The sequence below is a fragment of the Castor canadensis genome, chromosome 4, assembly GCF_047511655.1.
Source record: "Castor canadensis chromosome 4, mCasCan1.hap1v2, whole genome shotgun sequence".
Lineage (NCBI taxonomy): Eukaryota > Metazoa > Chordata > Mammalia > Rodentia > Castoridae > Castor > Castor canadensis.
In genome coordinates, this window is record NC_133389.1 from 95880119 (window position 1) to 95895432 (window position 15314).

A 15314-nucleotide genomic window follows, 5' to 3' on the forward strand; every position below is an offset into this window, starting at 1 on the left:
ACTTTCCCCCTTTAAAAAGATAAAATAAAAAAAAAAAAACACCCATACCCCTGCAGCTAACCCTGACAACTACCTTCATTCACAGTGCTTTATACTTAAACCATGATAGGGGAAATGAATAAAAGCAGAGACCTACTGCTTTTAAACATTTCACAACAATCCAGATGACACTTCTAACCTCTGCTCATGCTTTACAACAGTGAATCAGGACAAGACAGATTTGCTAATGTGCATTTAATCACCAAAGGACTGAAGATGTCTGGGCTTTTTTCCTGTAATGTTTCTAAGACTGTGTCCATTAAATACAAACAAAAAAGGAAGAAATCTTGGCAGAACAGGAGAAGTGATGCACACATTATGATCAGATTGACTTAAATATTATTCATGTCATATAGCCTAGTCCATGCTCTAGCTGTTTCCATGGCTTGGACTTCATTGGTCTTTCACTGCTTCACTACATCATTTGCTAGTAGATCATCTGGATTAGGAGCACTTAACAAAGCTTGGATCAGTAGCAGAACTGTGAGGATTAGCAGTGCTGGGGATCACTTATCTCTCAAAATATCTAAACATATTCTTCCCAACCTGTCTACATTAAGATGATAAATTTTGGTCATGAAACATACTTTAGGTGCTGCCATTGGGTATTCTTCTGGAAGGAATAGTTCAAGTTTAAAAGTCCCTCCCTCAAAGAGGAAATCCTGGGGACCAGCAATGACCACATGAAAATAACCGGCGTTGCTCTCATCTGGTTCTTCTTTAATGTCAGGGACGGGTTCTGCCAGCAAACACTGGGTTTCCTTGATGATCCTGTGGGTTAGCCAGGCCATCTTGTCAGATCTGAACTTTTTCTCAATGCCAAATCATGTATGAATACATTTTTACTCTTTTATTTTTCTCTTCTTTCACCTATGAACCTATTAGTTCATCTACAATTTCTTAAACTTAACCACCTTGTTTAGAAGTTTCCTACCTGTCTCTTTCTTTGGTAAGAACTTTTAGGAAAGGTTAGGTATGTCAGTGGCAGAGATATTAAGAAGCCTGAGGAAGGTCCTGGATTTGAACTCAAGCAATGGAGAAGAACATTTAAAATAAGGTCAACATGGTTACGTTTTTGTGTATTAAATATAGATACAATAAAGCATCATAAACTATAATTACTTTCTACACAGGAGATTCAATTAATAAATGGACAATTGAATTGTACAGACAGTTATCAAAAGAAAAAGCACAAATGGCTAATAAATACATGAAGAAATGTTCAACATCCTTAGCTGTAAAGGTATTGCAAATCAAAATGACACTAAGATCCAATTTCACCCCAGTTCACCATCAAGAAAATGAGCATCAAGTGCTGGTGAAGATTCTCGGTAAAACGAATTCTTATACACTGTTGATGGGGAATATAAATTAATGCAGCCACTATGGAAATCAATACAGAGGCACTTATAAACCTAAAAGTAGAATTGCCATATGATCCTGATATATCATTCCTGGGCATATACCCAAAATAATGTAAGTTAGCATACAATAGAGATATATGCACATCTATATTTATAACAGAAACATTTATAATAGCCAAACTATGCAGTCAGTCTAGGTGCCCATGAACTAATGAAGGGTAAATATATATATATATATATATATAAAATTCAACAATAAAATGAATGAATTGTTATTTGTAGGACAATGGATGGAACTGGAGATCTTCATGTTAAGCCAAATAAGTCAGGCTGTGAAAATTCAATATCACATGTGTTCCATGTGGAATGTAGATCTAAAAAAGATAACGACATGAGTGTAAAATGGGGACTTTTTGGAGGTGGGAACCAGTAGGAGGATAAGGGCAAAAGGAGAGGGCAAAGGGAGGGTGGCTTAAATACAACCAATTTACTTTATACACATGTATGAAGATGGAATAATGAAACCCACTAAATTTGTTTAAAAAGAAGAAGGATAAGAAAGAGTAACAGAAAAGGTAAATGTGATCAGAATGAATTATATGTATGCAAAGAAATACTATAATGAAATCCACTGTACAACTGATAAGCACATAGGAAAGAATAGCAAAGGTAAAAAAGAATTAAAAACAAAAACTAAAGCAAAAAAATGAAAATAGTATATCCAAGAACTTGGGAGGAATTACAAAAAGGGTAACATAAAATGGATACACTAGAAAGAGAAGAAAAGGAAATTAGAAAATTTACACCTAGTTGTTTTATATTTCAACTGAAGAAAATAAAGACAGAATCAAACAAACAGACCTTGGAGAGAAGCTAGATTGGGGAGTGAGGGAAGAGAGACCATTGTCTATAGCAAATCAAGAAGAACCATCACTTCAGAAACACTGCAGGTAAAAGGAGAGCAGAATGAACTATAAAGTGGCAAAGTGAGTTAAGAAAACCCTACCAACTTAGAATTCTGTGCACAGATAAGTCATCTTTCAAAACTGAAGGAGAAAGACTTTGTCATACAAATAACAATTGACAGAATTTTTCATCAGTATACCTGACTTGCAAGAAATGCTAAAAGAAACTACTTGGACCAGAGGAAAATTGTATAGATCATGAACTAAGCTCCACATATTAAATAATAGACAATAGAAGGAATAATATTTTCCTTCTAAAAATATTTTCTTATTAATATAATGGGTGAGTTTTAAAAAGTAATAATAATAGCAATGTGTCAAGTGATTACATTTTATGCATAAGTAAAATAAATGACAGAAATAAAATAAGGAGTAGAAAGGAGGAACCACCAATAACAGGTGTTGGCGAGGATGCAGGGAAAAAGGAACCCTCTTACACTGTTGGTGGGAATGTAGACTAATACAACCACTCTGGAAAAGAATTTGGAGGCTACTTAAAAAGCTAGACATCGATCTACCATTTGATACAGTAATACCACTCTTGGGGATATACCCAAAAGACTGTTACTCCAGAGGCACCTGCACACCCATGTTTATTGTGGCACTATTCACAATAGCCAAGTTATGGAAACAGCCAAGGTGCCCCACCACTGATGAATGGATTAAGAAAATGTGGTATCTATACACAATGGAATTTTATGCAGCCATGAAGAAGAACGAAATGTTACCATTCGCTGGTAAATGGATGGAATTGGAGAACATCATTCTGAGTGAGGTTAGCCTGGCCCAAAAGACCAAAAATCATATGTTCTCCCTCATATGTGGACATTAGATCAAGGGCAAACACAATAAGGGGATTGGACTATGAGCACATGATAAAAGCGAGAGCACACAAGGGAGGGGTGAGGATAGGTAAGACACCTAAAAAATTAGCTAGCATTTGTTGCCCTCAACACAGAGAAACTAAAGCAGATACCTGAAAAGCAACTGAGGCCAATAGCAAAAGGGGAACAGGTACTAGAGAAAAGGTTAGTTCAAGAAGAATTAACCTAGAAGGTAACACCCACGCACAGGAAATCAATGTGAGTCAATGCCCTGTATAGCTATCCTTATCTCAACCAGCAAAAACCCTTGTTCCTTCCTATTATTGCTTATACTCTCTCTACAACAAAATTAGAAATAAGGGCAAAATAGTTTCTGCTGGGTATTGAGGGGCGGGGGAGAGGGAGGGGGCGGAGTGGGTGATAAGGGAGGGGGTGGGGGCAGGGGGGAGAAATGACCCAAGCCTTCTATGCACATATGAATAATAAAAGAAAAAGGAAAAAAAAAAGAAAAATGATATAAACATGAAAAAAAAGAAAGAGCAAACTGAATTCACAATTAAAAAAAAAAAGAGAATACTTTGCTGTAAGCTACCTGTTTTATCATGGAAGCAATACAGTGTTGCCTGAAACACTGATATCCACAGATTGACCAGTTGTAAACATGCAACTGCAACTCAAGGCAACCACTAAAAAAAGATGAAAAGCCAGAGGCAAATGTGAAAGTTCTTTTACTTCCTTCTGTCACCAGCTTTGTCCAGTTCACATTTCTGTGCCCATACCTAATGGTCAATTCTCAGGGATTAGATTTTTATTGATAGAAAAGACATACATTGTAATTTCCAATAACTTAAAAGGAATGGAAAGAAACCTAAACTCTGACATTTCAATGGTGTGTTATACTCTTTACTTTTGCTTAATCAGAGTGAAAACCCACATGAATATAAAATATAGGTGTGAAAGGATAGGATGTATGAGTGCATTCACCAAAAAGTGTGATCAAAAGTCTACTGGGAGCATTATATTCTGAAGTGTAGACATCAGATCTTAAACATTGTTGATCTGAGATGAAGCATGTTCACTAAGGAAAAGTCTATGCCTGCCTGGCACTTTCAATACCTTTAAGCTCATCAGTGAGTACAAAAGAATGGGTCAGTCCTCTAGAAGATGAAGAAATCAGCATATTCTTACACAAAAGTTTTCCTTGTGTTTTTATGCTTACTCCTTCTTCATTTAAGTCATTTCTCCATGGGCTTAAAAGCAAAATTATGAAAAACTAACACGGAAGATTTAAATTAAAAATTGGTTAAAAACAACAACAGAATTCATTGATTTCAGAATGGGCTTCAAAGTGGAGAAAAATAGTTGCACCCTTAGAGAAAATGCGTGATTGTAATTTGCTTCTTCTCCAGCTAAACCAAATATGAATGGGACTGTCATGCACATGTTAGGTCATTGGTATTGAGAGAAGCATTTCAAATATCATTTCTCCAGTCTCTAACCAGAAATCCAATCTGTTGTTTTAGAGAAAGCTCCTGGTTTAAAAAAATTTTAATTGCTGCAAAACTGTTTTATACCCACATTGTTTGCTTTAATAGCTCTGTCCTCTTAACCGTTAAAGTTTTATGTGTATTTATGCAAGACATGGAGCGCATTGCACAGTATGCATCCCTCTGTCAGCTGCAGGGGATGGGGGTGGGGGAGCTTTGCGTCTGCAAGGACAGCTAACGAAAGTTTATGGATAATTCTGCATCTTTCCTCCAAATTAGTAATGATTTTTCAAGCTGAAAAAAAAAATCCTGATGTGAGAAAACACTATGAAAAGGGGACAAAATTAAAATGTTTCTCCATTCCTCTTGGTTCAACATATTTCCCTATTTGTTTTACCTTGGATTTGGGACTTTGTTGCCATCAAGGTAGAAATATCATTTATCTGGGCCTACGCACTAAACCTCATAATGTGCTCATTATCCCCCATCTTCCTATGCCTGTGGTGTAAGGTATCACTAGGCCTTTTGCAAGGGCCTTTTGTCTGATCCCTCTATCTGCCCGGTGTTCCACAGTCAACCCTTAACATAACTGCCCAAATAATTCACCTTTGTGTCTAAGTAGATTGTGTGACCACTGCTGGGTGTTCATAGCTTCCAGCTTTCCAAAAATCTTCCCAAATCTTCTCAAACCTGCCGTGATCTTCAGAAGGCCCTGTAAGTGTGTGTGGCCACACACTTACACATTTGCTTCCCAACTCTGTTCAACTCTTTGTTATTTCTTTTATTTATTGTATAATTTCTGTCTTCCCAGCTACAATGTTAGAGTCACAGGGAAAGGACATTTTGTTCATTGCTTTTTGCCATCACCAGTAACTACAATATTGTCCAAAACACAACAGACACACAGATGCTTGTTGAGTCAAATTATTAAGTTTTTGACAACTTTCTCTCAAACTGACTCCCCAGCACCACTCCTTTCCACGTGCTCAGTCTTTTGTCTCATACAGAATCTCACAGATGAAAGTAAAAGCTCTTTTTAATCTCTGTTTCATATTATATTTCTAATAAATTGTAACTTTTTTGGTTGACAGCCATAAGAATAGATGACAGCAGTAATATATGAAAGCAATTATATATACATCTGTATGTATATATATACACATCTATATGCAACAGAGAGATAAATTAATGTAAAATATTTGCCATTTATATTTCTACCCACTGCATTTATTCTGATAAGAGCCAGAGGTCAACAATATTTTACATAATGGAATTCATCATCAATTGTGGCCAAGAAGCTAGGTCTTTGGAAAGCATGAATCAAATAGAATGGTGCTAGCACAATTTGTCCTACCATGTTTTAAAGGTTCTGATAATATTAATAATACCTGACATTTCTTTTATTCTGAAAGAATTGTGGCATTGAAGAATATCACAAGGAGTGATATTTCTTCTCTGTCATCGATTATCAGAGACCTCTCAGTTTTGGAGCACTGAATGACATACTGAATGACATTGAAATAATTAACAGTGGACTCTACAGAGTCATTAGTGAATATCTGGCTATGAGTTGCTTGGTCAGTGAAACTTCCTGTTCACATATAGTTAAGGCAGCATTTAACATTAAGAAATATAAATCTTAACAGGATGCCAAGGGCTTATGCCTGTAATCCTAGCTACTTGGGATACTGAGATCATAAGGATCACGGTTCAAGACCATCCCAGGAAAATACCTTTTAAGACCCCTATTTCCAAAATAACCAAAGAAAAATGGTCTGCATGTGTGGCTTAAGCAGTAGAGTGTTTTGCAAGCACAAAGTCCTGAGTTCAGACTTTAGTCCCACCAAAAAATAGGTATAAATAAATAAAAAATAGAAAGAAAGGAAGGAAGGAAGGAAGAAAGGAAGGAAAGAAGGAAGGAAAAAAAAAAGAACTATAAATCTTAACCTTAGTTTCTCTCAGCCTACAAATTCCAGAATTTGGTACCTGTCGCAAAGCACACTGTCTCTTTAGAAAGTAGGTAGTCATTCTCTGTCTACTTCTGACTGGCACCAGGCATGCTACTCAACATTGATTTCCAAACTGCCTGGAGCAAATGAGGCATTGTGGGAGTGTGAGCTACAGATGCTCTTGTCTAGCTGTCAAGTAAAGCATAATCAAGCCCTATATGTTCCAAAGGCTTTCCCATTTGTTACTTTTATGTAACTTTGTAATAACTATAAAATCATGTTACATTTATTTCCCAAATATTACATTAAAAAGAAACATAGACACAAAATGGTAAAATAATTCCCATGAGGTCAACCTTCGAGGTGTTTGCATATTAGGGAAACAATTTAGATGTTTTGTCTTTCAGGCCTGCATTTTTAGTACTCATTTATATAGTAGTGACTATATATGTGCAGAGTCATCCTGTGATAAAAGATGAATGAAATAGACAGTCAAAAATGTTCTGTAAGTCTCCGTCTGCAGTTGTCCATTCTTCTCTCTCACACATTCCCACTGTTTGTTCTGGTTTTCCCCAGGACATGGTCACACATGCTCACAGACAAACCAAGCCTGGGGCTATTCTGCCACCTAGTACCAAACAGCCCTGTGGCCTCTGAGCAAGGCATCACCTCACAGTATTCTCAGCTAATTCTTCCCTCGTAGATTGTCATAACAGCCTGCTGTTTCCCAAAACCCAAACAACATCTTGCTACTTCCCTCTGATCCTAATGGATGATGTTGTCATCAGAAATGGTGATAATGGACCCTTCTCCAGGAAGCTCATTCCTAATCCATGTTGTCAGGTTGAGAACCAAAGCCATAGGACCTTTCTCCTCTGTCACCACTTTCTCCTACTCAAAGCTGATGAAGAATTAATCAGTAGGAGAAAACAAATCAAACTACAATGAGATTTCGCCACACACTCATTAGGAAGGCTGAACTATTCTACTATACTTTGACTTTTAAACTTTTGCTAGTAAGGTAAGCCCAAAACTTCTTTGTGCTATGACAATTAACAAAATCTATATATAATACTAAATATAATATTTGCAATTTTTTCTCAAAGTATATCTTACATGTTTTTGTTTATTAATGATTGAGAAGCTTCATTAATTTTGACTACCATATATAATAGTATTGCAGCAGTTCACTAAAGTTATCTCTCCCCACAGTAAGGAAAATTCATGGACATTTTTTCCTCTGTTGCCTTATTCCAGGAGCACCTCTGGAAAAGTAAGTAGAAGGAAAAATGATGGGTATTAGAATTTGACATTCAAGCACCTTCAACATTGTTATTGTCAAGCTTTGTTTTGTAGTGGTTACAATTGATGAGTAACATATAAATATGTTATTCTACTCCATCCCCGCCAGCAGCTAACATTACTGATTTCAAACCATTTTTACAAACTGTAAAAAGAAAGGGCATATATTACTGATGTTGTAATTTACGTTTCACTGATGAATAGTGAAGTTTAACATCTTTAATGTGGGTATTTGGCATTTTGATACTTCTCATGGAAACGGATTACAAATCTTGTTATTTTCCCAATGGTGTTGATTTGCTCCTTTTCGATTTTAAGCATTACTTTGTTCTATTTTTATTTTATTTTGGTGGTACTGGGGTTTGAACATAGGGTGTCATATACTTAGGCAGGCCTCTACACTTGATCCGTACCCTAGCTCTCTTTCTGCTTTAATTATTTTTCAGAAAAGGTCTTGCACTCTTGCCTGGGACTGGCCTCTGGCTGTGATCTTCCTGTCTTTGCCTCCCATGTAGCTGGGATATGGACAGGTACCATCATTTACAGCTTATTTATTGAGATGGGATCCTGCTAACATTTTGTCTAGGCTGGCCTTGATCTTTTGATCTCTGCCTCCAAAGTAGTGTAGTTGGAATTACAAGCAGGAGCCACTATGCCCAGCCCTTTTAAAGAGTTCATTTTATATTATTTTCTATTTATCTGTTCTTTGTCTGCATGTACAAATATCTTTGCAAGACTTTGTCTTCTATTTCTATGGCAATTATGATATTTTATATAGTTTTAAAGTTTAGTCATATTTGTATTTTTGTGTTTTTGAGTCTTATTTAAGAAATCATTCCATACGCTAATCATAATGATATTTTTTCTAAATTGTGCAAGACTATAAATGTTTAATTATTCTGTACAGAGTGAGGTAGGGATCTGTCTTTTTTTCCGTGAAATGAGTAAAAGAGCATTTGTAAGGGTCACACAGTCTCTTCTAATATGACATAACTGTTTCCTAATTTACTAGTTCCCAAATATATTTAAGCTTCTCTCTAGATTCCCTATGGTCTTCCCATAGTGCATCTATATAGTTCAATGACAGCATCATGTTGGTTTCAGTTACTTTTTCTTTAATTAGATCTTGATATATTATATGAAAAATCCTTTGTCATATGTTTTCCCTATTTCTTTGAATAGTCTTATAATTTAATCTTCCATGGATATTAAGATCCACTTAAAATTCTTTGATCTCTTTTACTGGTTAGCAATTTCCAGAATCTCTGTAATTTTCATTTATAATATAATTGTTTGTGAATAATTTTAATTTTGTCTCTTCCTTTTTAAAATTCTTATACATCTTCTTTCTTTCTCTTATGTAATTGATTTTCTCACCACTCCAGTAAAATAATGACCATGAATGAAAAATTAGTGCTACTTTTCTTACTACTGATTTTAAGGAATCCAGCTAATGTTCCACCAAGTATAATGTATTTTTTGAGTTTAATTAGATATGTATTATCTATTCAAAAAATTCTGTTTAGTTAACAGTTTATTTTATAAAGGGTGTTGAATTTTATCAAAAACTATTTTTTTCTCTCAAGTACTTGTTTTTCTCCTGTAATGTGATAATATGATGAATGGCTTTAATAGATTTTCAAAATCAAATCATTCCTGCAGCCAGAGATAAATACATCTTGGATTTTTAATATATTCCTAAATTAAATTATTTGCTATTTTATTTACTGTTGTATATAAGTTTGTATATGAAGCTGGTGTATCATTTTGATTACTTGGATTTTCTGTCCAGTTTTGAAATTAAAATTATATTAGCATTACAAAATGATCTAGGAAGATTTCTAATATAGAGTTGGACTACCAGTTTCCTGAGCTTGGTGAGTATTTATGAAGGTGGAGGAGCTCAGAAGTTGGGAGCTGTTTATTCAGTCTTTGGATGACTGCAAACTGTTTTGGTTTTCTGTTATTTTTTAAAAGGTTGTTGGTATGTTATGAGCTAAATCAAATATTCTGTAACGTATATAGATCAAAGCATCATATTGTACCACATCCAGCATTCATACGTGCAATTATTATTTGCCAATTAAAAATGGTACAAAATATGTTTAAAATGCACATATATGGGGCATGACACCCTCATAATTCTTGCCTTTCCAGGTGCATTTGTTAGAGTTGATATGTCTCTTCACCAAGCTCTAGGTTCCTCTTGATTGCTGTCTCTCCAACCTCTTTGCAACCTCCATTCAAGTCCTCCTCATCAAGTGATTCAGTTCCATTCACCAGTGCCTGTGCATTTTCTGGCTATCTTCATTAACAGGAGGTTTCAGCCAGACTCTTGCTTTTACACCTCTAGCTCAAATTTCTTCCCTGAACTCCAGATTCATTTATCCAACTGATTACCTGACATCTCCAACTGGATGTTCAATGCTTTTTCCAAAGTTAAATGTCCCAACGTGTGCCCTGATTTCACCTACTTCATTACTTTCTTGCCATCTTCTCCCTCAGTGAGCAACAACTCTTCCTGATTGCAGTCTTAAGAGATGCCTAAGTTTTCCACCCAAAGAAACTGTGACTTGATTGATCTAAGTTCCTAAGTCCTGTGATGTGTTAAGTAGCCATAGATAACTAATACAAAATGTACTCCCTTCACTTTTTCTATTCTTTGAAAGAACCTGTGTAAGATTGAGGTTATTATTTCCTTAACAATTTAAAAAATTATATAAACATTTGTCCAAGTGCTTTTTTGTGGGAATATTTATTTATATTTATTTATTTATAATTACAATTAAATATTTAATAGTTATTTTAACAGTTTTTCCAAATGGCAAATTTGATGAATTTTGTTTTCCATATGTATCATATGAATAGAAATTTCAGTTCTAGGATATGTGGAAAATTAGACTCTACCTGAAGTGATAATGATGCATAATTTTCACTTTCTTAGAGGCAATGATTGTAGATGGAATGAAGTCAAGACTGATGAATATTCTGGTTCTCCAATCTTCCTTAACCTTAAGGGTTTTCTCTCCATCTAACAAAAAAAAAAAAAAAAAAAAAGTTGAAAGTGTGTACAGCTGATTTTAACTTGTATTTTGTCTCTTTGAGATGTATAGTTAGAAAAATTAACTCCAAGTTTCTGAAATGGATGTTTTTCATTTCATTTTCATTGTTGCAGTTCTTCCTTTACATGGACTTTTCAAGACTATTTCAATGGATTATATGCTATAGATTGCTACTTGAACCCAAACTCAAACAAAGGCTGATTATATATTTAACTATATTTTTAATGTTTAAATGTATATTATATTTCTATGAAAAAGCTAACTGATTCACATAAACATTCATGAGATAGACTGTGTGAGTAATATTTACACTACATTTTAAGTGTCCCTAAATTGCATATCACTTATTAAACGGCCTAAAATTACAAAAGAAATATTGACTCATTTATTAAATAAGAAGGATTACATTAAAGAATGTTGAAAAATATGTGTTTTGAGCACCTCATAATTGGAATTTTGAGCATTTCTCTAATTATGCAAAAACATATTATTTTAAAACAGAACCAATTTGTTAGGATTTTGACATAAGATAAACTAAGTAGCTAATCTGCGAATCTAAAAGATTGCTTCTATAAAATGGCTCTCAAACAAATGTCTCTGCTGGGATTGAGAGGATCCTTGATACTGTAAATAGATATTTGTAAACACTTCACCACCTAAGAAAGTCTCACAATAGCCCAACATTGGGAAAATTGGAAGATACCTTGCATCAGGGAAGAAAATACTTAAGAGCATATATAGAATATTAAATAACTATAAAATCAGTTAAGAAAAAAATGGGCAAAAGACTTGAGCAAACTCTTTGTAAGAGAAGATCTCCAAATGACTGAACAAGTTTGAAGAGAAGGAAGACGACTATGAGGAGAAGGAAGAAGAAAGAGGAAGTGATTAGATTCCTGAGTCTCTAGGAAATGCAAATTAAAGCCATAATGAATTATATACCTCAAACACTAGCAAGTAACACTGGAAGAACGAATTCAATCAAGGTAGCATTGTACATATATTTACATATCTTATTCAATATTTACATATAGTCAGCCTTTTATGTTTATGGAATGATTCCTCATTCACAATTCAACCAACCAACCACAGATTATGTGCAACACGGTTAGGCGTATGATATTCGCATCTGCGCTAAACTTGTATAAACATATTTTGCTTGTCGTTCTTCCATAAACAAAGCAAAAATCATTTACATAGTATTTACATTATATTAGGCGTTAAAATAATTTAGAGATAATCCTGAATATATGGGAAAATGTACATAGAGTAGATGTGCCTATTCTATACCATTTTAGTTTTTATTTTTAAAAACGTTTTTATTAGGATGTATTAGTTGTAGAAGAGTTTCATTGTGACATTTCCATATGTGCTTACAATGCACTTTGGCTAGGTTCATCTCCACCATTGTCACCCTCATCCCTTTCCCCCCTACTTAAAATGATTTTGACAAGTTTCTTTTTTTTCTAATTTTATTATTTTTTATTGTTGTGCTGGGGGTAAATTGTGGCATTTACAAAAGTTCTTACAATCTATCAAATGTGTCATTGTTGAATTCACCCCTATAATTCTAAAATATAAATTTGATTAAATTACAATCCTACTTAAAAACCTTCATTGACTTTTGATCCACCCCCTAGAATAAAATCTCTAATCATTCTTGATTATTCTCTGTTTTCTTCATACCTATTCAGTACCAGTTTTGAGGTCTTACCCTCACATTTTAGTTCTTTTCTTCATATGTGACATGTTGTCTTTTCTTTTCAAAATATTTGGTCATCTTTGCCTGACATAGTCCCAACTCTACTCTATGAAAGTGTGCACTTACAAATTCCAATTCATTTTTGCTGTAAGACTTGCCAGAAGATTCTTAATATCTCCTTCTAAAGGTTCCATCAGTATTTATAGTACCAGGGCATCACTCTCTGTCACAATTGTTTATTTATTTGTCTCTCTCTAACATTTCTCCAGAAACTACCTGTGAACAGTATGGACTATCTTTCCTCTGCAATCATGTACAAAGTATTTAACACGATATCCAGGTCATAAGTTCTTAATAAATATGTATTGAAATAACAAATGAATAAATTATGAGAAATAAGTTAAGTTTATTTTAAGCTCCAAAAGTACAAGTTGTTAAAATTTTAAATGTAGTCCTATTTACCATCCTATGGTAAATGTCAGCATCCAAAGGTTTCAGAATTCCTTTATTTGTATTCCAGGCAAAGCACACTTATTCAAGTTAAAGGAGAAATACTCACTTGTCCAGTTTGCCTTAAAAATTTACATGTTAGCCTTTTAAATATAATATCCTCCTCCTTCCTGAATTTTTTATTGAATGATATATGGACATCCAGATATCTTCAAAACTCCACCTTAAAGAGATAGAAACGAGTTTTAGACCATCCATATTTAAGACAGATGAATGAATCATCAAATTCTCTGCTTTGTTCTGTTTTCCTAATCCAAGTTGCACAAATTGTTTGTCACCTTAGTATTTGTCATTTTATTTTAATGATTGCAGATGTCAAATACAACATGGACCTCTGACCAACAAATAATTTATGATTAGGGATTCTTTTTAGGTAGAAACACTTTCTCCTGTATAGCCAGTTGGACCAATTATACGTAGTAGCCAATTCTGAAAAAAAACAACCACCTGGAAGTTTCTGTCACAGCTGGCACAATAAACAGAAAATAGCTTATACATCAATGGAGATCCTTAAGAGTATTAACAAATTGAATTTGTTGCAGGGAAAGAATTGTCTGTGTAACTGTTATCCAAAGTACCTCTTACTGACAAGAAAACTAAGTAAGCTTACTTAAACTCAATGACTAAGGGAACACCAGAAAAGGCTATAGAAATTATCCAGCTGGACTTCATTATAAACTAGAGTTTGTTTGGGTTTAAAAGAAAATACTTCAGAATATCCAACAAACCCCTGTCCATAGTCTTTCAGTTACTCCTACATAGTTATTTATGGGTTCTTGTGAATGAAAACTGCCACATTCACCTAATATTTGTTATAGCTTCTTCGTAGATTGGTTAGAATTCCTTATGTAAGTTATCTACAAATAGTAATAACTTTATTTCTTCTCCAGTTCTTATGTCTTTTATTTCTTACCTATTTTATATTTCTTTTATTATCTAATTGTATTACTCACTGCCAATAGCACAGTTTTGAATAGAAGAGATAGGATATGAGGTACATTCATTCCTCTTCATCTGAGAGATATTGACCATTGAGGATAATGCTGTTAGTAGTTTTTCTTATTTGTCTTTTATCAGATTGAGAAAATACTATAATATTTCTAGTTTGCTTAGTGTTTTTTTTTTTCTCTACCTTTAATGGAACCTATCAAATGAATTTTGTTCTTTGTTTGGTTAATAGGCTTAGAGGAAGGGAGAACACTAGTCTTACCTCATGAGTTTCTTGTTTCTAATTCCTTACAGTGTGCTCTGCCTGTTTGCCTGAAAACTTCTATCTTCTTGTGTATGATCTTCAATGTTAGAGTTTTTGTGTGTGTGCTTTTTGATACTACTGGGTGTGAACAACTCAGGGCTTCACATTTGTAGGCAGATGCTCTAACACTTAATTCACTCTATCAGTCATATTTTGTTTCGGGCATTTTTTTGAGATGGGGGGGGTCTCACTTTTTCCCCTGGGCTGGCTTTGAACCTTATCTTTGCCTCCAAAGTTGCTAGGATTACAAGCATGAGCCACTTGTGCCCAGAGAGAGCTTTGTTAAGTAAGAAGTCTGGTCCGGTGCCAGTTACTTTATTACTTTATTAAGTCCAGAAGTGAAAGTCTGTGTAATTGGATTTCTTTGTTTTAAATTCTGGTATCAGTATCTTCCATTAGTTTCTATTTCCTTCAAAATGTATAAAAATTCATATCGTGAGTATGTATTTTTAACTATTTAGATCATTTTCATGGGAATATTTCAAAGCTAAATATTTATGTATTTTTTCTAACTTGAATGAATCATGTCTACCTCATCAATTCAAAAGTTTACAGTAAGGTTACTTAAAGTAAACGCTATATGTTTTTCCTAATCTAGCTCACTACAAATTAAATGCAAATTGAGAATCTTTAGGGACCTCAAGAAATGAGAAAGGATGCCATCCTGAGTTGGAACGCATCTGTATTATATGGAAATCAATTTATTTCCCTGGTTCCATGAAGTTTATCTATATAGGAAAATGTGTATAAAGCTGGAAGTTTATGTATATCATTTGTTGCTAATATTATAAAATTCTTTACAGTATACTGAGAACAAAATGAATCTCAAATTTCCCTTCTACCCAAGGATATAATCTC

The 15314-nt window shown here is 34.2% G+C and overlaps 1 pseudogene; it reads right to left on the bottom strand.

The window, feature by feature from the left end:
* Positions 1-371: 371 nt before the first annotated feature.
* On the bottom strand, positions 372-830 carry LOC109674603 (ubiquitin-conjugating enzyme E2 N-like; annotated as a pseudogene).
* Between the last annotated feature and the right edge of the window lie 14484 nt (positions 831-15314).